The sequence below is a fragment of the Coregonus lavaretus genome, assembly GCF_964263955.1.
Source record: "Coregonus lavaretus genome assembly, chromosome: 11".
Lineage (NCBI taxonomy): Eukaryota > Metazoa > Chordata > Actinopteri > Salmoniformes > Salmonidae > Coregonus > Coregonus lavaretus.
The window spans coordinates 55,731,637-55,758,923 of record NC_139998.1 but is presented as its reverse complement, the minus strand read 5'-3'; positions in this window follow the sequence as shown (position 1 = coordinate 55,758,923).

The window sequence follows — 27,287 nt, the reverse complement described above, 5'->3', positions numbered from 1 at the left end:
GGGACCGTGCCAGGGGTAGTTGAAAAGTAGGCCAGTCGCATAATGATGATGGAGGTAGGAGGGGGGGGGGGGGGGGGGGGGGGTGGGGGGGGCTTTAGCTCAGCAGCTTATCAAGGCCTTGAGAAACTCACTTTAAAATAACCTGATCTGTACGGGGGGCTGTCGCAGCCCCTCGTAATCCCAAACTAGGGATACATCCCTTCCTTCCTCCCTCCCTCCCTCCCTCCTCCTCCCTCCCTCCCTCCCTCCCCCTCCCTCCCTCCCTCCCTCCCTCCTGCAACAGGAGATCTAACCACCTCGTTTTCGACTTCCTGTCACTTGGTTGTCAATCTACATTCCAAATGGCTTTAAAGGTGATGAGGATAACTTGATGACATGGGATCTGATCATAATATCTTTGGTTGACCTTGTACATGCACAGCTGCTTCTTTGACAAGGATTATTTAGTTTTGAGTAATATATAATATTGAAATAATAGAAATAAAATAATCTTAACTATTCTGCCAGCAGTAGTTAGCTAATGTACACCCATGTATTTTCTCAAAAAATCTGGGATCTTTTAATGTTGACTGACTCGGTTTTACAAATCTTTAATTGAGGGTATTTGAACTTTTTGTGTTATTTGTTGGGTTTGGCAAGGCCACTGTCAGCCAGAAAAAAATATGCTGAGAAGGATTATCACCACAGTACGGAAGATACTTGGAGTCAAACAGACATGCTTGGATGAGATCTTGAAGGTCAGCCCCCTCAGCAAGGATCTCACAATCCTTTTTGACCCAAGCCACCCCCTGTACCCGGACTTTGAACTACTCCCGTCTGGGTGCAGGTATAGGCCAGCCACAGGCAGGAATAACAGAACTAGTCAATGAATTGTGCCAGGTGTGATATCCCTCCTAAACAGCTGGGGGTCAACGTTCCTATCCACCAAGTAAGGCCAGCAGGCTGGTTTTCTTTCCTCGGTATATACTGTACGGAAACTGTTATGAATGTTGTCAATTTGTTGTCTACTGTATTTAAATGCCATGTTAAACATGAACATGATACTGCAACAACATTTCCCCAATATAGACAGTAAAGGCTTTAAAGTAAAGTAAAGTAAAGTAAAGTCTTAACAATCATTTGAAAACAAAGATGACACACAAAAACAAATAAATTAAATAAAGGAAAATAAGCTTAAAGGAAAAATAACACAATAAATTTATCACATTAAGTGCCTTCAGAATGTATTCATACTCCTTGACTTATTCCACATTTTGTTGTGTTTCAGCCTGAAAACCAGAATGGATAAAATAAAATAAAAATCTCACCCATCTACACACAACACCCCATAATGACAGTGAAACAAGTTTGTAGAATTTTTTGCAAATTTATTGAAAATGAAAATACAGAAATATTTCATTTACATAAGTATTCACACCCCTGAGTCAATACTTTGTAGAAGCACATTTGGCATTGATTACAGCTGTGTCTATCTGGGTAAGTCTCTAAGAGCTTTCCACACCTGGATTGTGCAACATTTGCCCATTATTATTTTCAAACATTCTTCAAGTTGTTGATCATTGCCAGACAACCATTTTCAGGTCTTGCCATAGATTTTCAAGTAGATTTAAGTCAAAACTGTAACAATGCAAATAGTCCGGGTAGCCATTTGATTAGCTGTTCAGGAGTCTTATGGCTTGGGGGTAGAAGCTGTTAAGAAGCCGTTTGGACCTAGACTTGGCGCTCTGGTACCGCTTGCCGTGTAGTAGCAGAGAGAACAGTCTATGACTAGGGTGGCTGGAGTCTTTGACAATTTTTAGGGCCTTCCCAGTTTCTGGTGGAATGGATCTAGGATTTTGCCTGTGCTTAGCTCCATTCCGTTTATTTTTTTTATCCTGAAAAACTCCCCAGTCCTTAATGATTACAAGCATACCCATAACAAGATCCAGCCACCACTATGCTTGAAAATATGGAGAGTGGTACTCAGTAATGTGTTGTATTGTATTTGCCCCAAACATAACACTTTGTATTCTGGACAAAAAGTTAATTGTTTTGCCACATTATTTTAGTGCCTTGTTGCAAACAGGATCCTTGTCTTGGAATATTTGTATCCTGTACAGGCTTCCTTCTTTAACTCTGTCAATTAGGTTAGTATTGTGGAGGAACTACAATGTTATTGATCCATCCTCAGTTTTCTCCTATCACAGCCATTAAACTCTGTAACTGTTTTAAAGTCAACATTGGCCTCATGATGAAATCCATGAACGATTTCCATCCTCTCCGGCAACTGAGCTAGGAAGGATGCCTGTATCTTTCAATTGACTGGGTGTATTGATACACCATCCAAAGTGTAATTAATAACTTCACCATGCTCAAAGGGAGATTCAATGTCTGCTTTTTTTTTTACCCATCTATTAATAGGTGCCCTTCTTTGAGCGGCATTGGAAAACCTCCCTTGTCTTTGTGGTTGAATCTGTGTTTGAAATTCACTGCTCAACTGAGGGACCTTAGAGATAATTGTATGTGCGGGGTACAGAGATGAGGTAGTCATTCAGAGTGAGTCTATGCAACTTATTATGTGACTTGTTATGCACATTTTTACACCTGAATGTATTTAGGCTTGCCATAACAAAGGGGTTGAATACTTATTGACTCAATACATTTCAACTTTACATTTTTTATTAATTTGTACAAATATCAAAAAACATAATTCCACTTTGACATTATGGGGTATTTATGTGTGTAGGCCAATGACAAAACAATCTCAATTTAAAATCATTTTAAATTGAGGCTGTAACACAACACAAAAAAGTCAAGGGGTGGGAATACTTTCTGAAGGCACATATATTTCAAATTTTTATCACATAAATATGTTGTTTCTTCTCAGTCTTGTCTTCACAGCAGATTGTCATAGATTCAGCTATCGTGCTGGTTTAAGGCTGTTATTATTCAGCTGGGTGCATTGCAGGCTTTCTCTCCCAGGGAGAGGCAGTGTCAGTGTGATGCAGTGAAGCCTGCTTGACGTGTATAAAAATGCGGTGCTCTCCTCACCTCCGGGTGTATCGAGCATCCATGGCGTATGCCCTACATGCTTGCTCAAGCGTTAGGAAATGTAGCCTCAATCCAATCACTCCGCAACTTTCAGACTTTGTCATTTATCTCCGCAAGATTTATGTAGAAAAACATTGTGCGATGTTGGTATTTGTCTTCTGAAAGATTAAACCTTATAGTGCTTGCGTGTTCTCCCATGCACTCCTTAGGTATGATTTGCCCAGACAGTGTTAGCACCTGTACAAAATGAGTAAAAAAAAACAACAAAAAAACACACAAAGATAAGAAATCAAAACAATTAGACTAAATAACCTTTTCCTTCTCTTGTTTGACGACAGGATGGAGATGACAATATGTTAAAATGCAATGAGAAATCCCTCAATGATAATGAGTTGCCTTGACTGAAAGGATTTTCATACTGTCAGAGGAGTAAAACACAAAGCTGACCTGGCAAAATATAAATAGATTAGATTTATTTACAATAATTTGCATAAAAACAGAACCTATTGTTTTTGTTTTTCTGTTTCACTACAAAATAGAAAAAGATAAAAGAATCCTAGGCCCCGTGGCTTTGGTTTTTCATATTTGAATTCAAACAATACCCATAACTCCTTCGGCCAATGAAGCGACACATTAGGAGGACATAAACTCAGCAAAAAAAGAAACGTCCTCTCACTGTCAACTGCGTTTATTTTCAGCAAACTTAACATGTGTAAATATTTGTATGAACATAACAAGATTCAACAACTGAGACATAAACTGAACAAGTTCCACAGACATGTGACTAACATAAATGGAATAATGTGTCCCTGAACAAAGGGGGGTCAAAATCAAAAGTAACAGTCAGTATCTGGTGTGGCCACCAGCTGCATTAAGTACTGCAGTGCATCTCCTCCTCATGGACTGCACCAGATTTGCCAGTTCTTGCTGTGAGATGTTACCCCACTCTTCCACCAAGGCACCTGCAAGTTCCCAGACATTTCTGGGGGGAATGGCCCTAGCCCTCACCCTCCGATCCAACAGGTCCCAGACGTGCTCAATGGGATTGAGAATCGGGCACTTTGCTGGCCATGGCAGAACACTGACATTTCTGTCTTGCAGGAAATCACGCACAGAATGAGCAGTATGGCTGGTGGCATTGTGATGCTGGAGGGTCATGTCAGGATGAGCCTGCAGGAAGGGTACCACATGAGGGAGGAGGATGTCTTCCCTGTAACGCACAGCATTGATATTGCCTGCAATGACAACAAGCTCAGTCTGATGATGCTGTGACACACCGCCCCAGACCATGACGGACCCTCCACCTCCAAATCGATCCCGCACCAGAGTACAGGCCTCGGTGTAATGCTAATTCCTTCGACGATAAACACAAATCCGACCATCACCCCTGGTGAGACAAAACCGCGATTCGTCAGTGAAGAGCACTTTTTGCCAGTCCTGTCTGGTCCAGTGACAGTGGGTTTCTGATGAGGACCTGCCTTACAACAAGCCTATAAGCCCTCAGTCCAGCCTCACTCAGCCTACTGCGGACAGTCTGTGTTGTTACGCATGGTCTGCCACTGCGAGGACGATCAGCTGTCCATCCTGTCTCCCTGTAGCGCTGTCTTAGGCGTCTCACAGTACAGACAATGCAATTTATTGCCCTGGCCACATCTGCAGTCCTCCTTGCAGCATGCCTAAGGCACATTCACGCAGATGAGCAGGGACCCTGCCAAGACATCAGAAAAAAAATGGTAGACCTCCACAAGTTTGGTTCATCCTTGGGAGCAATTTCCAAATGCCTGAAGGTACCACGTTCATCTATACAAACAATAGTATGCAAGTATAAACACCATGGGACCACGCAGCTGTCATACGCTCAGGAAGGAGACGTGTTCTGTCTCCTAGAGATGAACGCAAATCAATCCCTGAACAACAGCAAAGAACCTTGTGAATATGCTGGAGGAAACAGGTACAAAAGTATCTATATCCACAGTAAAACGAGTCCTATATCGACATAACTTGAAAGGCCGCTCAGCAAGGAAGAAGCCACTTATCCAAAACCACCATAAAAAAGCCAGACTACGGTTTGCAACTGCACATGGGGACAAAGATCGTACTTTTTGGAGAAATGTCCTCTGGTCTGATTAAACAAAAATAGAACTGTTTGGCCATAATGACCATCGTTATGTTTGGAGGAAAAAGGGGGAAATGTCCTCTGGTCTGATAAAACAAAAATAGAACTGTTTGGCCATAATGGCCATCGTTATGTTTGGAGGAAAAAGGGGGACGCTTGCAAGCCAAAGAACACCATCCCAACCGTGAAGCAGGGGGGTGGCAGCATCATGCTGTGGAGGTGCTTTGCTGCAGGAGGGACTGGTGCACTTCACAAAATAGATGGCATCATGAGGAAGGAAAATTATGTGGATGTAATGAAGCAACATCTTAAGACATCAGTCAGGAAGTTAAAGCTCGGTCGCAAATGGGTCTTCCATATGGACAATGACCCCAAGCATACTTCCAAAGTTCTGGCAAAATGGCTTAAGGACAACAAAGTCAAGGTATTGGAGTGGCCATCACAAAGCCCTGACCTCAATCCTATAGAACATTTGTGGACAGAACTGAAAAAGCGTGTGCGAGCTATGAGGCCTACAAACCTGACTCAGTTACACCAGCTCTGTCAGGAGGAATGGGCCAAAATTCACCCAAATTATTGTGGGAAGCTTGTGGAAGCTACCCGAAACATTTGACCCAACTTAAACAATTGAAAGGCAATGCTACCAAATACTAATTGACTGTATGTAAACTTCTGACCCACTGGGAATGTGATGAAATAAATAAAAGCTGAAATAAATAATTATCTCTACTATTATTCTGAGTTTTCACATTCTTAAAATAAAGTGGTGATCCTAACTGACCTAAGACAGGGAATTTTTACTAGGTTTAAATGTCAGGAATTGTGAAAAACTGAGTTTAAATGTATTTGGCTAAGGTGTATATAAACTTCCGACTTCAACTGTATATGTAAAGTGTTGGTCCCATGTTTCATGAGCTGATTTCTCTCAAATTTTTGTGCACACATTTTTTTCACAACCATGTTAGTGAGCATTTCTCCTTTGCCAAGATAATCCATCCAACTGACAGGTGTGGCATATCAAGAAGCTGATTAAACAGCATGATCATTACACAGATGCACATTGTGCTGTGGACAATAAAAGGCCACTTTAAAATGTGCAGCTTTGTCACAACACAATGCCACAGATGTCTCAAGTTTTGAGGGAGCATGCAATTGGCATGCTGACTGCAAGAATGTCCACCAGAGCTGTTGCTAGATAATTGAATGTTCATTTCTTTACCATAAGCTGCCTTCAAAATGGCAGTTCTTCCAACCGGCCTCAAAACCGCAGACCACGTGTAACCACGTCAGCCCAGCACCTCCACATCCAGCTTCTTCACCTTTCATTCTGATATGCTGGGCCTGTCTCCCCAGTGGGTGGGCCTGGCTGCCAAGTGGGTGGGCCCATGCCTCCCAGTCTGAGGTCCTGAGCGCTCTGGAGCAGGTTTTCATCAAGGATCTCTGTACTTTTCTCCGTTCATCTTTCCCTCGATCCTGACTAGTCTCCCAGGCCCTGCTGCTGAAAAACATCCCCACAGCATGACGCTGCCACCACCATGCTTCACCGTAGGGATGTTGCCAGGTTTCCTCCAGACGTAAGATTTGGCATTCAGGCCAAAGAGTTCAATCTTGGTTTCATCAGACTGGAGAATCTTGTTTCTCATGGTCTGACAGTCCTTTAGGTGCCTTTTGGCAAACTCCAAGAGGGTTGTCATATGCCTTTTAATGATGAGTGGCTTTCGTCTGGCCACTCTACCATAAAGGCCTGATTGGTGGAGTGCTGCAGAGATGGTTGTCCTTCTGGATGGTTCTCCAATCTCCACAGAGGAACTCTAGAGCTCTGTCAGAGTAACCATCGGGTTATTGGTCACCTCCCTGACCAAGGCCCTTCTCCCCCGATTACTCAGTTTGGCCGGGCGGCCAGCTCTAGGAAGACTCTTGGTGGTTCCAAACTTCTTCCATTTAAGAATGATTGAGGCCACTGTGTTCTTGGGGACATTCAATGCTGCAGAAATGTGTTTTTACCCTTTCCAGATCTGTGCCTCAACACAATCCTGTCTCGGAGCTCTACGGACAATTCCTTTGACCTCATGGCTTGGTTTTTGCTCTGACATGCACTGTCAACTGTGGGACCTTATATAGACAGGTGTGTGTCTTTCCAAATCATGTTTAGTCAATTAAATTTACCAGAGGTGGACTCCAATCAAGTTGTAGACACATCTCAAGGATGATCAATTTGCAACAGGATGCACCTGAGCTCAATTTCGAGTCTCATAGCAAAGGGTCTGAATGCTTATGTAAATAAGGTATTTCTGTTTTTTATTTGTAACTAATTAGTAAAAAAATCTATAAACCTGTTTTCGCTTTGTCTTTATGCGGGATTGTGTGTAGATTGATGAGGATTTTTTAAAACAATCAATTTTAGAATAAGGCTGTAACGTAACAAAATGTGGAAAAAGTCAAGGGGTCTGAATACTTTCTGAATGCACTGTATAATCCACAGTTCCCATTCAAGTCAAAACTGGCAGCCATTGCTAGCCTACCCACGAGTTTAATAGTCAAATTGCCAGGGTAAGAGGTTCCAAAACCCTTCTATGGATTATATGTCTATGGCCACAACGCAACAAGCTGTTCTATATTTGGCAAGCATGCTGCCCAAATTGCGGTCTTCTCGACTGTAGGCATACCGTTAACTGCCAAAACAAAAGGAAACATTTCAGTAATTGAGAGATACAAAGTTTATGTTATGATGTGTGGGGTGCATTTTCCTGGCATGGTTTAGGTCCACTTGTAGAATCTATGCCAAGGCGTATTGAATCTGTTCTGGCAGCTCGTGGTGACACAACACTTTATGTTTTCCTTTATTTAGTCAGTTACCTGTATGTGCTTGTGACTTAATCCACATTTATTTTTTATCAACTATTGATCCTGTGTAGGGCTTTCACTCACTGCTGTACAATGTAGAGAAAAATGGGGCAATTCAAGAAGGTGCTACGAAATTAATGTCAAAACGTAGTTTTCTTTGCCCTATGTCCTTATAAATTACATATAATTAATCATTCGATTGTTCTCTACAATATTTTAACCTTAATAGACTTGTTCTTGACAGTGTTGTTGAAATAAGAAAATGTATTTGCTGTGACAGTTGCTAGTTTAGACTGCGCCTCTCTTGGTTGTAACTCTTCCATACCCTTCGCGGAAGGTGGATATTGAAATTCAGTCTGTTAGCTCAGTCCCCATTTAGTTTGTATTCAGCGGATTTCATTTAGATAAGGCCCATGTTTTCACTCACGAACCTACAGCCACTAGTTAGCGTGTCAGTTGACGTTCGAAGTTAGCGGAGCAGCGCCTCAGAGTTCTATTGAGCACTGACCACTTTTTGTTCATGCCTGTGATGACATTACATTCACTCAAAAAATGCTAAATTCTCAGAGTTTTTTATTTATTTATTTTATTTCACCTTTATTTAACCAGGTAAGCCAGTTGAGAACACGTTCTCATTTACAACTGCGACCTGGCCAAGATAAAGCAAAGCAGTGCGATAAAAACAACAACACAGAGTTACAATTGGGGTAAAACAAAACATAAAGTCAAAAATACAACAGAAAATATATATACCGTGTGTGCAAATGTAGCAAGTTATGCAGGTAAGGCAATAAATAGGCCATAGTGCAAAATAATTACAATTTGTATTAGGCTGTAACTTTTGAACCATATATGGTAGAGAGAAGGGGTTTGGACTATTGTTTTTCTGACAACATGTTCTATCGAACCTTGAGTGAATTAATCATTTTATGGGTGAACACCCTATCCTCTGTGCTTAAATTATGCTCTCTGGTGTATTTTGAACATTGAGAGCTGGCTCCTGTGGTTTCATTAAAAATATATACAGTGGGGAAAAAAAGTATTTAGTCAGCCACCAATTGTGCAAGTTCTCCCACTTAAAAAGATGAGAGAGGCCTGTAATTTTCATCATAGGTACATGTCAACAACAGCAAAAATGCCACTCTTTTGGTGGATGGTATTATGAAGCAGGTAAAGAAACACACAATGCAACAAGGGTAATGCCAGATCCAATCACATCCCAACCACTCATTGACAGCGTTGACATTTCCTCAACAAAAGTCCCAACACTGACCTTTTACAATATGCTGTAGGACATTTGTATTTTTTTTTTATTCATCTGTTGACGTAGACTTTAAGCAGTTTGGTACCACGCTCGCCTGATGAGTAAGCTTATCTGAGACCTAGAGGCTTGCATTAGCCAGGCTAAATGCCTAGGCTTTAGCTCAGAGGGCTAACACAGTCTTGTGATATGCAGGAAACCTGAATTTGAACCCTGGTCGGTCACACATATACTTAGAGCATTGGTAGACTGCCAGTGGTATCGAATAGCTAAAAAGATCAAAAGTCACCCAGCATTTCAAGTGGCACAGCCTGAAATGGACAGCAATTCTGCAGAACTGGGCATTTTATGCATTGTGTAGCATGGCCTTGTCTGACCCGAATAATGTTTTGTTCTGACAATGGCAAGACACTGATTTAATCATTCATAATGGAGTTTTACTCATTAATTTAATCATTCATAATGGAGGTTTACTCATTCATTTCAGCTGACTTGCCAGGTTTCAAATGCATGGATCAGGGAATAATTGGCGTTGACAATTACACTGATGTATCGCACATGATGAGCTCTGATAAGGACAAGAATGCTGATGCCCCAGAAAGTCAATAAGCACACATAGTATTATGGTCATTATTATACAAATGACATCTGTGACAAAGAATCTCAAAGAACTCTACAAATTAAAATAACCTAACTTTTTCATTAATTCATTTTTCATAAAAATAAAAATAAAAATAACATTTTAGTTGATAGCAATTTCTGCATGTTTTATTTGTACCCTTATATCTGAACTCTGTATAACTCACGTATTTGCAACAAGTCTGCCATCAATCAAAAACTGCATTTATCAACACCATAGTTTCGTAGCGGTAATAATACATAGACAAAAAAAGTTTTTACTTTTCAAATGTACAGTTTTGTCACACAACAAAAAGCCACAGATGTCTCAAATGTTGAGGTAGTGTGCAATTGACTGCTGACTACAGGAATCTCCACCAGAGCTGTTTCCAGATAATTGAATGTTCATGTCTCTACCATAAGCTGCCTCCAACGTCGTTTTAGAGAATTTGGCTGTACGTCCAACCGGCTACATCAACTGCGGGATAGTCTGAGGGGGGGTTGTGCTAAGGAGTATTTCTGTCTGTAATAAAGACCTTTTGTGGGAAAAAACTCATTCTGATTGGCTGGGCCTGGCTCCCCAGTGGGTGGGCCTGGCTGCCAAGTTGGTGGGCCTACAGTGAGGGAAAAAAGTATTTGATCCCCTGCTGATTTTGTACGTTTGCCCACTGACAAAGACATGATCAGTCTATAATTTCAATGGTAGGTTTATTTGAACAGTGAGAGACAGAATAACAACAAAAAAATCCAGAAAAGACGCATGTCAAAAACTTTATAAATTGATTTGCATTGTAATGAGGGAAATAAGTATTTGACCCCTCTGCAAAACATGACTTAGTACTTGGTGGCAAAACCCTTGTTGGCAATGACAGAGGTCAGACGTTTCTTGTAGTTGGCCACCAGATTTGCACACATCTCAGGAGCGATTTTGTCCCACTCCTCTTTGCAGATCTTCTCCAAGTCATTAAGGTTTCGAGGCTGACGTTTGGCAACTCAAACCTTCAGCTCCCTCCACAGATTTTCTATGGGATTAAGGTCTGGAGACTGGCTAGGCCACTCCAGGACCTTAATGTGCCTCTTCTTGAGCCACTCCTTTGTTGCCTTGGCCGTGTGTTTTGGGTCATTGTCATGCTGGAATACCCGTCCACGACCCATTTTCAATGCCCTGGCTGAGGGAAGGAGGTTCTCACCCAAGATTTGACAGTACATGGCCCCGTCCATCGTCCCTTTGATGCGGTAAAGTTGTCCTGTCCCCTTAGCAGAAAAACACCCCCAAAGCATAATGTTTCCACCTCCATGTTTGACGGTGGGAATGGTGTTATTGGGGTCATAAGCAGCATTCTTCCTCCTCCAAACACGGCGAGTTGAGTTGATGCCAAAGAGCTCGATTTTGGTCTCATCTGACTACAACACTTTCACCCAGTTCTCCTCTGAATCATTCAGATGTTCATTGGCAAACTTCAGACGGGCCTGTATATGTGCTTTCTTGAGCAGGGGGACCTTGCGGGCGCTGCAGGATTTCAGTCCTTCACGGCATAGTGTGTTACCAATTATTTTCTTGGTGACTATGGTCCCAGCTGCCTTGAGATCATTGACAAGATCCTCCCGTGTAGTTCTGGGCTGATTCCTCACCGTTCTCATGATCATTGCAACTCCACGAGGTGAGATCTTGCATGGAGACCCAGGCCGAGGGAGATAGACAGTTATTTGTTTCTTCCATTTGCGAATAATCACACCAACTGTTGTCACCTTCTCACCAAGTTGCTTGGCGATGGTCTTGTAGCCCATTCCAGCCTTGTGTAGGTCTACAATCTTGTCCCTGACATCCTTGGAGAGCTCTTTGGTCTTGGCCATGGTGGAGAGTTTGGAATCTGATTGATGGATTGCTTCTGTGGACAGGTGTCTTTTATACAGGTAACAAGCTGAGATTAGCAGCACTCCCTTTAAGAGTGTGCTCCTAATCTCAGCTCGTTACCTGTGTAAAAGACACCTGGGAGCCAGAAATCTTTCTGATTGAGAGGGGGTCAAATACTTATTTCCCTCATTAAAATGCAAATCAATTTATAACATTTGTGACATGCATTTTTCTGGATTTGTTTGTTGTTATTCTGTCTCTCACTGTTCAAATAAACCTACCATTAAAATTATAGACTGATCATTTCTTTGTCAGTGGGTAAACGTACAAAATCAGCAGGGGATCAAATGCTTTTTTCCCTCACTCTATGCACCCACCCATGGCTGCGCCCCTGCCCAGTCATGTGAAATCCATATATTAGGGCCTAATGAATTTATTTCAATTGACTGATTTCCTTATATGAACTGTAACTCAGTAAAATATTTGAAATTGTTGCATGTTGCATTTATATTTTTGTTCAGTGTACAATTGAAAATCCTACATGTGCATTGGATTTGGTATGCCCCAATTCACAATCTATAGGAATTTAATCAGCTGATGTAAAGGCAATGCCAAGCAGGGCTGCCATACACAACAACACCTCTTTGTTCTCCTGTGCCAAAATACAACACATTCCTCAGTTCAAAACTACATTGTAGCAAAATAAATATATATGTTGATACATAGTACTGAAGGCTTGTATTATTGTGCTATAGCTAACTATCATAACCTTCTATGAACTACGACTTAAATGAACAACCCCCCCCCCCCCCCCCCCCCCCCCCCACCACACAAACACACAAACACACAAACACGCGCACACTTTCGTACTCCCCTACCCCGATGTTCTGAACAGAACCAGCCCTGCCTGGGGTCTGTTGCCGCTTGCTTGCACGCTGTGAAGTCTCTCGGGCAACCAAGCCCACTCGACCTTGAACATCCTTCCTGTGAGATCTCCTGCGTAACCAGGGCCACTCGGCCATCAACATCCTTCCTGTGATGTCTCTGGAACAGCCAAACAGCTAATTTTACATTTGTGACCTCTGCTGCCAAAAAGTATTGTAACAAATGAAGAGTTTATTTGCAAAATGCTATTTCCACACATTTTTCACGTTTGTGTTTTTTCACCGGAAATGATTGCTCAGGGGTACCTTCATGTGTGTGGAATATTACTGTTCTCTGATTTTTTTATTCATAGATTGTAGGTGTGTATTAAAATGTAGATATATTTTTTGCAAACTACTGTATATCCATTGTTCAGGTGAAATGGAATGTTTGTATCCTGTATATTTAACTGTGATATGTGGTTGTCTCACCTAGCTATGTTAAGATGAATGCACTTACTGTAAGGCACTCTGGAGAAGGGCATCTGCTAAATGACAAAAATGTCAAGTGTAAATGTTTTACATACAGATCTCATATTACTTAAAAAATATATACAGTGAGGGAAAAAAGTATTTGATCCCCTGCTGATTTTGTACGTTTGATACATTAAAATGAAAATCAATTCATAACATTTTTGACATGCGTTTTTCTGGATTTTGTTGTTGTTATTCTGTCTCTCACTGTTCAAATAAACCTACCATTAAAATTATAGACTGATCATGTCTTTGTCAGTGGGCAAACGTACAAAATCAGCAGGGGATCAAATACTTTTTTTCCCTCACTGTATATACAGTACCAGTCAAAAGTATACATTTACAGTACCAGTCAAAAGTTTGGACACACCTACTGCATTCCAGTTGACTACCTCATTAATCTGGTAGAGAGAATGCCAATAGTGTGCAAAGCTGTCATCAAGGCAAAGGGTGGCTACTTTGAAGAATCTAAAATCTAAAATATATTTTGATTTGTTTAACACTTTTTTGGTTACTACATGATTCCATATGTGTTATTTCATAGTTTGGATGTGTTCACTATTATTCTACAATGTAGAAAATAGTAAAAAATAATAAAGAAAAACCCTTGAAAGAGTAGTTGTTCTAAAACTTTTGACCGGTACTGTATATACTGTATTTTATACTATTCTACTGTATCTTAGTCTATGCAGCTCTGACATTGCTCGTCCATATATTTGTTTATATATTCTTAATTACATTGCTTTACTAAGATTTGTGTGTATTGGGTATATGTTGTGAAATTGTTAGATATTACTGCACTGTCGGAGCTAGAAACACAAGCATTTCGCTACACTCGCAATAACATCTGCTAAACATGTGTATGTGACCAATACAATTTGATTTGATTTGATTTGAAGCTGGTTGAGAGAATGTCAAGAGTGTGCAAAGCTGTCATCAAGGCAAAGGGTGGCTACTTTGAATAATCTAAAATATATTTTGATTTGTTTAACACTTTTTTGGTTACTACATTATTCCATATGTGTTAAAATGTAGAAAATAGTAAAAATAAAGAAAAACCCTTGAGTGAGTAGGTGTGTCCAAACTTTTGACCATTACTGTATATATATAGACAGTATATATTGATGTCACAAATGTATTATTTGTACAGTTCTTTGTACAATTCAAAACTACATTTGACAGTGAGTATATATAGCGTTTTGCACAACAAAAAAAACATGATTATTTTGTCACTCTGAAATGAAATCATCAAGTGATAGATTTCAAACATATACAAACAAATACATGTCTGTCATTGAACAACCCCATGCCATGATTATATTGTGAAAATACACACCAATCTCTTTCATAAGTTCTTTAAACAATAAAAGGCTAATTTACCAACATTTCTGAAAATGGATATATAGCGTTTTGGAAAGAAACGTTTTAATATAAAAGCGTTTTAATATAATAATAATATGCCATTTAGCAGACGCTTTTATCCAAAGTGACTTACAGTCATGCGTGCATACATTTTTTGTGTATGGGTGGTCCCGGGGATCGAACCCACTACCTTGGCGTTACAAGCGCCGTGCTCTACCAGCTGAGCTACAGAGGACCACATTGGAAAGAAACTCTTCAAATGCTTTTTACACTCCTTATCAATATGCACCTGAGTGCGTTCTTTTGTTATTTTCTTAACCAGGTGGTTTACTTACCTCACACTGTACTCATGTCTCACCTTCCTGTGTCACCCTTGGATGAATCTCTCCCTCTCTCTCTCCCTCTCTCTCATCCCCTGTGGTCTCATGTCCCCCACGAAGTGAAAGAGGGCTTCATGATGTCATGACGATGAGGGGTCGAGGAGTTCACTTCATCCTAGGTCTACTGTTCCCCGGTGATTGAAGAGAGAGGTCTGGCATAGTCCAGGGAGAGTTTCTAATGGGTGGTCTCTGGAGAGTTTCTAATGGGTGGTCTCTGGAGAGTTTATAATGGGTGGTCTCTGGAGAGTTTCTAATGGGTGGTCCCTGGAGAGTTTCTAATGGGTGGTCCCTGGAGAGTTTCTAATGGGTGGTCCCTGGAGAGTTTCTAATGGGTGGTCCCTGGAGAGTTTCTAATGGGTGGTCTCTGGAGAGTTTCTAATGGGTGGTCTCTGGAGAGTTTCTAATGGGTGGTCCCTGGAGAGTTTCTAATGGGTGGTCCCTGGAGAGTTTCTAATGGGTGGTCCCTGGAGAGGTTCTAATGGGTGGTCCCTGGAGAGTTTCTAATGGGTGGTCCCTGGAGAGTTTCTAATGGGTGGTCTCTGGAGAGTTTCTAATGGGTGGTCCCTGGAGAGTTTCTAATGGGTGGTCTCTGGAGAGTTTCTAATGGGTGGTCCCTGGAGAGTTTCTAATGGGTGGTCTCTGGAGAGTTTCTAATGGGTGGTCCCTGGAGAGTTTCTAATGGGTGGTTTATGCAGCTCTAGAACATAGTCCAGGGAGAGTTTCTAATGGGTGGTCCCTGGAGAGTTTCTAATGGGTGGTCCCTGGAGAGTTTCTAATGGGTGGTCCCTGGAGAGTTTCTAATGGGTGGTCCCTGGAGAGTTTCTAATGGGTGGTCTCTGGAGAGTTTCTAATGGGTGGTCTATGGAGAGTTTCTAATGGGTGGTCTATGGAGAGTTTCTAATGGGTGGTTTATGCAGCTCTAGAACATAGTCCAGGGATTCTTTCTAATGGGTGGTTTATGCAGCTCTAGAACATAGTCCAGGGATTCTTTCTAATGGGTGGTTTATGCAGCTCTAGAACATAGTCCAGGGATTCTTTCTAATGGGTGGTTTATGCAGCTCTAGAACATAGTCCAGGGATTCTTTCTAATGGGTGGTTTATGCAGCTCTAGAACATAGTCCAGGGATTCTTTCTAATGGGTGGTTTATGCAGCTCTAGAACATAGTCCAGGGAGACTTTATAATGGGTGGTCCAGGGATTCTTTCTAATGGGTGGTTTGTGCAGCTCTAGAACATAGTCCAGGGAGACTTTCTAATGGGTGGTTTGTGTAGCTCTAGAACATGGTCCAGGGAGACTTTCTAATGGGTGGTTTGTGCAGCTCTAGAACATAGTCCAGGGAGACTTTCTAATGGGTGGTTTGTGCAGCTCTAGAACATAGTCCAGGGAGACTTTCTAATGGGTGGTTTGTGCAGCTCTAGAACATAGTCCAGGGAGACTTTCTAATGGGTGGTTTGTGCAGCTCTAGAAAGACACCCTGCTGTAAATGCAATGGGAGAGCTGAAGTAACAGCTAGTCTGACTTCCACTTTATAGAGGTACTGTACATATGCTTTAAGCTTTTCAACCACAGAACATGTCTGGAATTTATTTATAGACTGGTCTGACTTCCACTTTATAGAGGTACTGTACATATGCTTTAAGCTTTTCAACCACAGAACATGTCTGGAATTTATTTATAGACTGGTCTGACTTCCACTTTATAGAGGTACTGTACATATGCTTTAAGCTTTTCAACCACAGAACATGTCTGGAATTTATTTATAGACTGGTCTGACTTCCACTTTATAGAGGTACTGTACATATGCTTTAAGCTTTTCAACCACAGAACATGTCTGGAATTTATTTATAGACTGGTCTGACTTCCACTTTATAGAGGTACTGTACATATGCTTTAAGCTTTTCAACCACAGAACATGTCTGGAATTTATTTATAGACTGGTCTGACTTCAACTTTATAGAGGTACTGTACATATGCTTTAAGCTTTTCAACCACAGAAAATGTCTGGAATTTATTTATAGACTTGTCTGACTTCAACTTTATAGAGGTACTGTACATATGCTTTAAGCTTTTCAACCACAGAACATGTCTGGAATTTATTTATAGACTGGTCTGACTTCCACTTTATAGAGGTACTGTACATATGCTTTAAGCTTTTCAACCACAGAACATGTCTGGAATTTATTTATAGACTGGTCTGACTTCAACTTTATAGAGGTACTGTACATATGCTTTAAGCTTTTCAACCACAGAACATGTCTGGAATTTATTTATAGACTGGTCTGACTTCCAAGCTCAGCTCTGCCTGCTTTTTGGGGCTCAAACTGAACTCCCCCTTCCCATTCAATGTGTTCAAGTGAACATGTATATACTGAATATGTTGGCTGATATGTTGGGGCCATAAGCATTTAAACAGTTTCTCCAGATCAAAATGCGTATCAGCCAATTAAAATAGCTGATTTACTTGCGCGTGACAGAACGCTAATTGTAGCTCGTCCCATCGGATAACATGGCACACGTTAGCCCTATGCTAACCTCACCAGGTGGCAGTGATTATTTCCTGTAACAAATTCTTCATCAGCCTATCAAAGATCTTAGACTTTAAAGCCACCAACCAATGGCATTTCTTAAAATAGGTCAACCCTGGCCACTAGGGATATTTTAAACCTACATTCAAGGTTTACTTTTGTTCCGTAACAAAATGTTGTGTGCTAATATTACATTGATTCACACACATTCGTGTGCTTTCACAGCAATAAAAATGTAGGAGGATTATACAACATGTCCATTTATATTCGTACCTCGAAAAAGAAATGTAGAAGATGCTCGTGGTCTTGTCAAATAGCTGTAAATTAGTCTTACTGCTATCACTCATTGGTGGCCTGTTCCACTAAGGTGGTTAGCCCAGAAATGGCAAGTTACGACCGGCGTGAGCTCGAATCTCCGTCGGCGTAATAAGGTTTTTATTCAAAGAAAGAACGCTCCACTGTTGGTCTTCGAGTCAAATAACGCATATGTGACAAAGTAGATGATTATAAAAATGCATATAAAACGTTGTAAATGTAAGTGTAGCCAACACATCTATGCAAATATAGCCTGTAGTAGCAATGATTATTTATGTAGGCTATCTGTGATTTCGGTATCTCAGGTGCGCAACTTTGGTTTTAGAAGTGGACCTTCTTTTTTTTTTAAATATTTTTTTATCCAGTCGGATTGACTACAAACAGCCTAATATGAAGTGTATGCATATAGACTTTTAACTCAGGCTACACATCTCCAGCCAGTCTGTCTTCATTGCTTTGTTGCGCAATTACGCAAGTGGCCTCTCCGGGGCCTCAGATATTCTTTTTAAATCTGTCCCAGGAAAAGCTAGACTACAATAGCTTGTTGAACACTTATTTCAACGTATTTATTTTACTACTAGCCTATTGGAGGAGCTATGCATGCTCTTACATTCTGAATGTAAAATAGGCTACATCATTAAGAACTGGAGGGGAGAGCAGACAGCATATCTCAGTGGCAGAAGAAGCACACATTTTCCTATGGTATCTTAACACCAGGCTACATCCTGACAAAATACACACTATGACCGGCCTGCTGATGTACCTTTCAGGACCTTCTAAACTGTCCAGAATAGACCCATAACTGTGTCACGATCGTCATACGAAGCAGACCAAGGCGCAGCGTGATATGAGTACATACTTTTATTTTAATTCACCACACGAATAAAAACAACAAAACGATACGTGAAGTCCTCGGTAACATACACAAACCTACACGGAACAAGATCCCACAAAAGACAAGTGCACAAACGGCTGCCTAAGTATGGTTCCCAATCAGAGACAACAAGCAACAGCTGATTCTCGTTACCTCTGATTGAGAACCACCCCGGCCAACATAGAAAACACATGAACTAGAAACTGAACATAGAACACAAAACATAGACCCTACACACCCTGGCTCAACATATAAGAGTCCCCAGAGCCAGGGCGTGACAGTACCCCCCCCCCCAAAGGCGCGGACTGCGACCGCGCCAACATAAACCCAACAGGGGAGGGGCCGGGTGGGCATTCCGCCTCGGAGGCGGATCCGGCTCCGGGCGTGACCACCACCCTCTAACAACCTCCCCGTAGCGCCCCTGGTCTGGTCTGGCCCCGCTGGCTGGAGCTGGACTGGACATCGGTGGAGCGGATTGCTTAGGCTCCGGTGTGGAGCAGCTGACCGGTACCTGACCAGGCACCGGTGAAACAGGCACGGGCTGTGCCGGACTGACGACGCGCACCACTGGCTTGGTGCGGAGAGCAGGAACGGGCCGGACCGGGCTGACGACGCGCACCATTGGCTTGGTGCGGGGAGCAGGGATGGGCCGGACCGGGCTGACGAAGCGCACCACTGGCTTGGTGCGGGGAGCAGGAACAGGCCGGACCGGGCTGACGACGCGCACCACTGGCTTGGTGTGGGGAGCAGGAATGGGCCTGACCGGGCTGACGAAGCGCACCACTGACTTAGTGCGGGGAGCAGGAATGGGCCGGACCGGGCTGACGAAGCGCACCACTGGCTTGGTGCGGGGAGCAGGAACAGGCCGGGCCGGGCTGGCGACGCGCACCATTGACCTGGTGCGAGGGGCAGGAACAGGCCGGGCCGGGCTGGCGACGCGCACCATTGGCTTGGTGCGAGGGGCAGGAACAGGCCGGGCCGGGCTGGCGACGCGCACCATAGGCTTGGTGCGGGGAGCAGGAACAGGCCGGGCCAGGCTGGCGACGCGCACCATAGGCTTGGTGCGGGGAGCAGGAACAGGCCGGGCCGGGCTGGCGACGCGCACCATTGGCTTGGTGCGGGGAGCAGGAATGGCCGGACCGGGCTGACGAAGCGCACCACTGGCTTGGTGCGGGGAGCAGGAACAGGCCGGGCCGGGCTGGCGACGCGCACCATTGGCTTGGTGCGAGGGGCAGGAACAGGCCGGGCCGGGCTGGCGACGCGCACCATTGGCTTGGTGCGAGGGGCAGGAACAGGCCAGGCCGGGCTGGCGACGCGCACCATAGGCTTGGTGCGGGGAGCAGGAACAGGCCGGGCCGGGCTGGCGACGCGCATCACAGGCTTGGTGCGAGGGACAGGAACAGGCCGGGCCGGACTGGGAACATGCACCACTAACTTAGTGCGGGGAGCAGGAACGGGTCGGGCCGGACTGGGAACACGCACCACTAACTTAGTGCGGGGAGCAGGAACGGGTTGGGCCGTACTGGGAACACGCACCACTAACTTAGTGCGGGGAGCAGGAACGGGTCGGGCCGTACTGGGAACACGCACCACTAACTTAGTGCGGGGAGCAGGAACGGGTCGGGCTGGACTGGGAACACGCACCACTAACTTAGTGCGGGGATCAGGAACGGGCCGGACCGGACTGGTGACACACACCACTTGCTTGGTTCGAGGAGCGGGACTGGGTTTCCTCATAAACCTCTGTTCCCTCTGCTGCCTACTCAGTTCCTCTCGCCGTGCCTCTACTCTCTCCTTCTCCCTTATCGCCTCCAGTAGCTCCTCCCTCTGACCAACTAACTCCTGCTCCCTCATGACCAATAGCCCCCGTAACCTGGTGGCCTCCTCTCCTATTCTGCAGATACGCCCTGTAGCTGCCTCCAGCAGCCCCGTCGTCCATGCCGTGTGCCCCCCCAAAATTTTTTATTGGGGGTGCCTCTCGCCTGTCCGACGATGACACTGTTGGCGCCGTACCTCCTCTCTCGCCAGGGCTTTAACCTTTGCCCATGGCTCTTTGCCCGCGAACACGTCCTCCCAGGACCACCATTGGCCCACCTGGGCCATCGCCAACTTCTCCAGCTCCTTACCCGGCGTTTGCTCCGAAACACGCTGCTTGGTCCTGTTTTGGTGGGATCTTCTGTCACGATCGTCATACGAAGCAGACCAAGGCGCAGCATGATATGAGTACATACTTTTATTTTAATTCACCACACAAATAAAAACAACAAAACGATACGTGAAGTCCTCGGTAACATACACAAACCTACACGGAACAAGATCCCACAAAAGACAAGTGCACAAACGGCTGCCTAAGTATGGTTCCCAATCAGAGACAACAAGCAACAGCTGATTCTCGTTGCCTCTGATTGAGAACCACCCCGGCCAACATAGAAAACACATGAACTAGAAACTGAACATAGAACACAAAACATAGACCCTACACACCCTGGCTCAACATATAAGAGTCCCCAGAGCCAGGGCGTGACAAACTGATCCAAATGGTTACACGACCAGGCCTAGGCTGTATGCAGTTATTTCGGCATTAAACAAGAAAGGACGTTTAAGGTGCGTGGGTAAAATCACTGGCAAGCCAAGCCAGTAGAAAAGCCATATTACAACCTATGTTGTGATATTTGCGCTGTTTGCTCTATAACCCATTCGTTCATACACCACCATGATATATGATAAGGCCGTGACAACAAAAAGACAAGTCACACAGTGGGGAATAAATTTAACTACACATACGTTTGTTTCATCAGAAAACCAGAGAGCAATATCTGTCTGGTGAAGTCCACAAAGCAACTATTGCATGTAACAAATAGTTACAGTTGAAGTCGGAAGTTTACATACGCCTTAGCCAAATATATTTAAACTCAGTTTTTCACAATTCCTGACATTTAATCCTTGTACAAATTCCCTGTCTTAGGTCAGTTAGGATCACCACTTTATTTTAAGAATGTGACATGTCATAATAATAGCAGAGAGAATGATTTATTTCGGCTTTTATTTCTTTCATCACATTCCCAGTGGGTCAGAAGTTTGCTGGCTAGACTAACTACACCAATATTAATTTTTTTACTGACATTGGCTAATTGATTGACTGTCAGTAAGTGACTTTTTGTTATACATACAGCACCAGTCAAAAGTGTATCTACATATATATATATATATATATATATATATATATATATATTACATATATACTTCAACTGTACTGTAATGTTTCACAAAAGTTCTGAACCATTTTATTCTCATTGTTTTTACAGATTGTAAATTGAAAATAAACATTTTTGCTAAAAGTATTATTATTGATCGATTGACTATGACTTTTCAGATCACCCAGTAGTGCTGTCTGCAGGGTTAGCTCCAGGTAAATATTGCAATCCTTCAGCCATTCCTGGACCTGGGACCAAAAACAAGCTACAAATGGACAGTACCAAAACAAATGATCTAATGATTAAGTCTCTTCGCAGCAAAATCTTCAGAGCTGGGAAGATTGTATCCCACATATAAATAGCAATCTATTGGTAGCAAGAATTTTGTATAATAATTTAAATTGAAAAAGTATTATTATATTATAATTAAACTGGTATATTTATTTATTTATCACAATTTTCTTTAACCAATTATGTTCCTTACTTTTTCCCCCTTGCATGTGCGACATAACTCCACCAGTCCTTCCTATGATATAAATTACGAAGATTATACCTTTTTAAACATTTTTTCAAAAAATGTATATTTGAGTTTAACCACAATATTTGTTGCATTATTTGTTCTGTCGTTTCTGGAGGATTAAATTGAAATTGCAACCAACTTTCTATGGCTTGTTTCAGATACAGTGGGGGAAAAAAAGTATTTAGTCAGCCACCAATTGTGCAAGTTCTCCCACTTAAAAAGATGAGAGAGGCCTGTAATTTTCATCATAGGTACACGTCAACTATGACAGACAAATATATTTTTTTTTTCTCCAGAAAATCACATTGTAGGATTTTTAATGAATTTATTTGCAAATTATGTTGGAAAATAAGTATTTGGTCACCTACAAACAAGCAAGATTTCTGGCTCTCACAGACCTGTAACTTCTTCTTTAAGAGGCTCCTCTGTCCTCCACTCGTTACCTGTAATAATGGCATCTGTTTGAACTTGTTATCAGTATAAAAGACACCTGTCCACAACCTCAAACAGTCACACTCCAAACTCCACTATGGCCAAGACCAAAGAGCTGTCAAAGGACACCAGAAACAAAATTGTAGACCTGCACCAGGCTGGGAAGACTGAATCTGCAATAGGTAAGCAGCTTGGTTTGAAGAAATCAACTGTGGGAGCAATTATTAGGAAATGGAAGACATACAAGACCACTGATAATCTCCCTCGATCTGGGGCTCCACGCAAGATCTCACCCCGTGGGGTCAAAATGATCACAAGAACGGTGAGCAAAAATCCCACAACCACACGGGGGGACCTAGTGAATGACCTGCAGAGAGCTGGGACCAAAGTAACAAAGCCTACCATCAGTAACACACTACGCCGCCAGGGACTCAAATACTGCAGTGTCAGACGTGTCCCCCTGCTTAAGCTAGTACATGTCCAGGCCCGTCTGAAGTTTGCTAGAGTGCATTTGGATGATCCAGAAGAGGATTGGGAGAATGTCATATGGTCAGATGAAACCAAAATAGAACTTTTTGGTAAAAACTCAACTCGTCGTGTTTGGAGGACAAAGAATGCTGAGTTGCATCCAAAGAACACCATACCTACTGTGAAGCATGGGGGTGGAAACATCATGCTTTGGGGCTGTTTTTCTGCAAAGGGACCAGGACGACTGATCCGTGTAAAGGAAAGAATGAATGGGGCCATATATCGTGAGATTTTGAGTGAAAACCTCCTTCCATAAGCAAGGGCGTTGAAGATTAAACGTGGCTGGGTCTTTCAGCATGACAATGATCCCAAACACACCGCCCGGGCAACAAAGGAGTGGCTTCGTAAGAAGCATTTCAAGGTCCTGGAGTGGCCTAGCCAGTCTCCAGATCTCAACCCCATAGAACATCTTTGGAGGGAGCTGAAAGTCCGTGTTGCCCAGCGACAGCCCCAAAACATCACTGCTCTAGAGGAGATCTGCATGGAGGAATGGGCCAAAATACCAGCAACAGTGTGTGAAAACCTTGTGAAGACTTACAGAAAACGTTTGACCTGTGTCATTGCCAACAAAGGGTATATAACAAAGTATTGAGAAACTTTTGTTATTGACCAAAAACGTATTTTCCACCATAATTTGCAAATAAATTCAGAAAAAATCCTACAATGTGATTTTCTGGATTATTTTTTCTCATTTTGTCTGTCATAGTTGACGTGCACCTATGATGAAAATTACAGGCCTCTCTCATCTTTTTAAGTGGGAGAACTTGCACAATTGGTGGCTGACCTAATACTTTTTTTTCTCCACTGTATAATGATATTTGGGAAATGATTTCCTTTTCAAATAACTGCAAGTGAGAGGTTGTTATCTGAATAAAGGGGAAAAGGCCATTCTTGAACATGAGTTGATGTGATGAGGTGATTTGAAGGAGTCAGGCGCAGGAGGGTAAATCACAGAATAACAGGATTTATTCTGAACCACAGAGTTACGCAGTAATGCTTCAAATCACTCCACTGCGCAAAACAGGCGCACTGGAAAATACAAGGCACGCAGGGAATATTCACGGAGCTCCACCAAGCTTCTCTCTCCTCCACATTAAACAATCACACACAAAGACAAGGGGGCCGAGGGAACACTTATACAGGTACTGATGAGGGGATATGAACCAGGTGTGTGTAATAAACAAGACAGAACAAATGGAATGATGAGATGAGGAGTGGCAGTGGCTAGAAGGCCGGTGATGACGAACGCCGAAGCCTGCCCGAACAAGGAGAGGAGGCAGCTTCGGAGGAAGTCATGACAGGTGAGACAATCTTACTCATTTGCTATAGAACCAGTTCGGATTTAAGTATAACTTTTGTATGACTGAAGCTTTTAGTGATAGGTCTAATGCTTTAGTATTTCATAATTTCTGTCCTCCAAATTCATATTCATTATATAAATAGGCCCATTTAATTTTGTCTGGCTTGCCGTTCCAAATAAAATGGAATATTTCCTTCTCATATAATTTAAAAAACTGTTCGCTAGGCTTAGGCAAGACCATAAGCAAATAGGTAAACTGGGATAATACTAAAGAGTTAATCAGGGTGATTTTTCCACAAACAGACAGGTATTTACCTTTCCATGGTAGCAAGATCTTATCTATTTTTGCTAACTTTATATTTAAATTTATTGGAGTGAGATCATTTATTTCATTTGGGATATGTATTCCGAGTATATCCACATCACCATCAGACCATTTTATTGGTAAACTACATGGTAATGTACTTTTTTTTATTTTTTAGTGATCCAATACATAATATAGTACATGTATCATAATTTGGTTGTAATCCAGAGAGATTACATTTTTTATCTATGAGCCTCTATGAGGCTGTGGAGGGATTCAAATTGTGGATTTAAAAGAAAACATGAATCATCAGCGTACAATGACACCTTTGTTTTTAAGCCCTGGATTTCTAATCCCTTGATATTATTGTTGGATCTGATTTTAATAGCTAACATTTCGATTTGGCATAATAAATAGATATGCCGATAGAGGACAACCTTGTTTCACTCCTCTTGACAGTTTAAAACTTTCTGAGAAATATCCATTATGTACTATTCTACACCTAGGGTTACTATACATGATTTTAACCCATTTTATAAGAGATTCTCCAAAATTGAAATGCTCCAGGCATTTATATATAAACTCCAGTCATACTTTATCAAATGCCTTTTCAAAGTCTGCTATGAATAGCAGGCCTGGTTTCCCAGATTTTTCTGTCCACCCTTTTTTAATGTGAGTTAATGTGATCTGTTTGGAACTGGGCCCACACTACTGTGCTACCCCAGAAGACAAGGGGAAGAAACGTTTGGCTGATTCTTCAAGCTGTTATTCATTCCTTTTGAGAGGATAACTGTTTGTTTTCATCTGTTTGTGTGTTTGTCTGTTATCTCCCACTGGGCAAAAACCGGATGAATCAGCATTGCTTCCACTTCTTTTCAAGAAAAACATTCAATGTGATGATGTTGAATTAATGTGGAAAACTGATTGGATTTGCAAAAAGTTCATCGTATTTTTTTCACCCAACTTTCAACCTAAATCCAATGAAATGGTGAAATGCTTTGTTGATTTCACGTTGAATTCACATTAGTTGATATCTAAACCAAATCAAAACTAGACGTTGAACTGACGTCTGTGCCCAGAGGGCTGTTCGTGTGTTTCTCTGTTTGTGAGTGGTTTCAGGAGTACACCACTGACTCACAGTTGTAATTAAGGCAGGGCTCTGAGACGGATGAGCAGGGGCTGTGTGGATGATGTAAGGCAGGGCTCTGAGACGGATGAGCAGGGGCTGTGTGGATGATGTCAATGGGTACAAGCCCCAAAGCACATGGGTCATGACGTGGTTTAGTCATACAAGAGGCAGTCTAGCAGATGAAACTGTTTGAGGCCTCGGTAATGAGTTGAACAAGTAGGACGGCTCTCATTAGGACTATTTGTTACGTTACAGCAGTCATCTGAGGCAAAAAGGTTTCATTATTTTCTGCATCAGGAATTCCATGGGTAGAAGCACAAAAAATGATTTGTTTTCAAGTCCTCTATTGTATTTAGTGGTCAAATTAATGAAATACTCAGAATTGAGCACTGTATAGTTTATATGTTTTAGTGATATTTCTCGATAACACTGGTAATTCTTGCCTTTCATCTAGTCAATATGTTGAACCTGTCAAGAGAAACATCTAATCAATATGTTGACCCTGTCAAGAGAAACATTGAGTCAATATGTTGAACCTGTCAAGAGAAACATCGAGTCAATATGTTGAACCTGTCAAGAGAAACATTGAGTAAATATGTTGAACCTGTCAAGAGAAACATTGAGTAAATATGTTGAACCTGTCAAGAGAAACATCGAGTCAATATGTTGAACCTGTCAAGAGAAACATTGAGTAAATATGTTGAACCTGTCAAGAGAAACATTGAGTCAATATGTTGAACCTGTCAAGAGAAACATCGAGTCAATATGTTGAACCTGTCAAGAGAAACATTGAGTAAATATGTTGAACCTGTCAAGAGAAACATTGAGTAAATATGTTGAACCTGTCAAGAGAAACATCGAGTCAATATGTTGAACCTGTCAAGAGAAACATCTAGTCAATATGTTGAACCTGTCAAGAGACACATCTAGTCATTATGTTGAACCTGTCAAGAGAAACATAAAGTCAATATGTTGAACCTGTAAAGAGAAACATAAAGTAAATATGTTGAACCTGTCAAGAGAATCATCGAGTCAATATGTTGAACCTGTCAAGAGAAACATCGAGTCAATATGTTGAACCTGTCAAGAGCAACAAACACAATAAGAATGAAAGTAAATAAAAAAATCCCAAGTTGTGGTATTCATATGAAAGGATTCCAAATGCGGATTCCAAAAACCACATGCACTCCTCCTCCTCCTCCTCCTCCTCCTCCTCCTCCTCCTCCTCCTCCACTCCTCCTCCTCCTCCTCCTCCTCCTCCTCCACTCCTCCTCCTCCTCCTCCTCCTACTCCTCCACTCCTC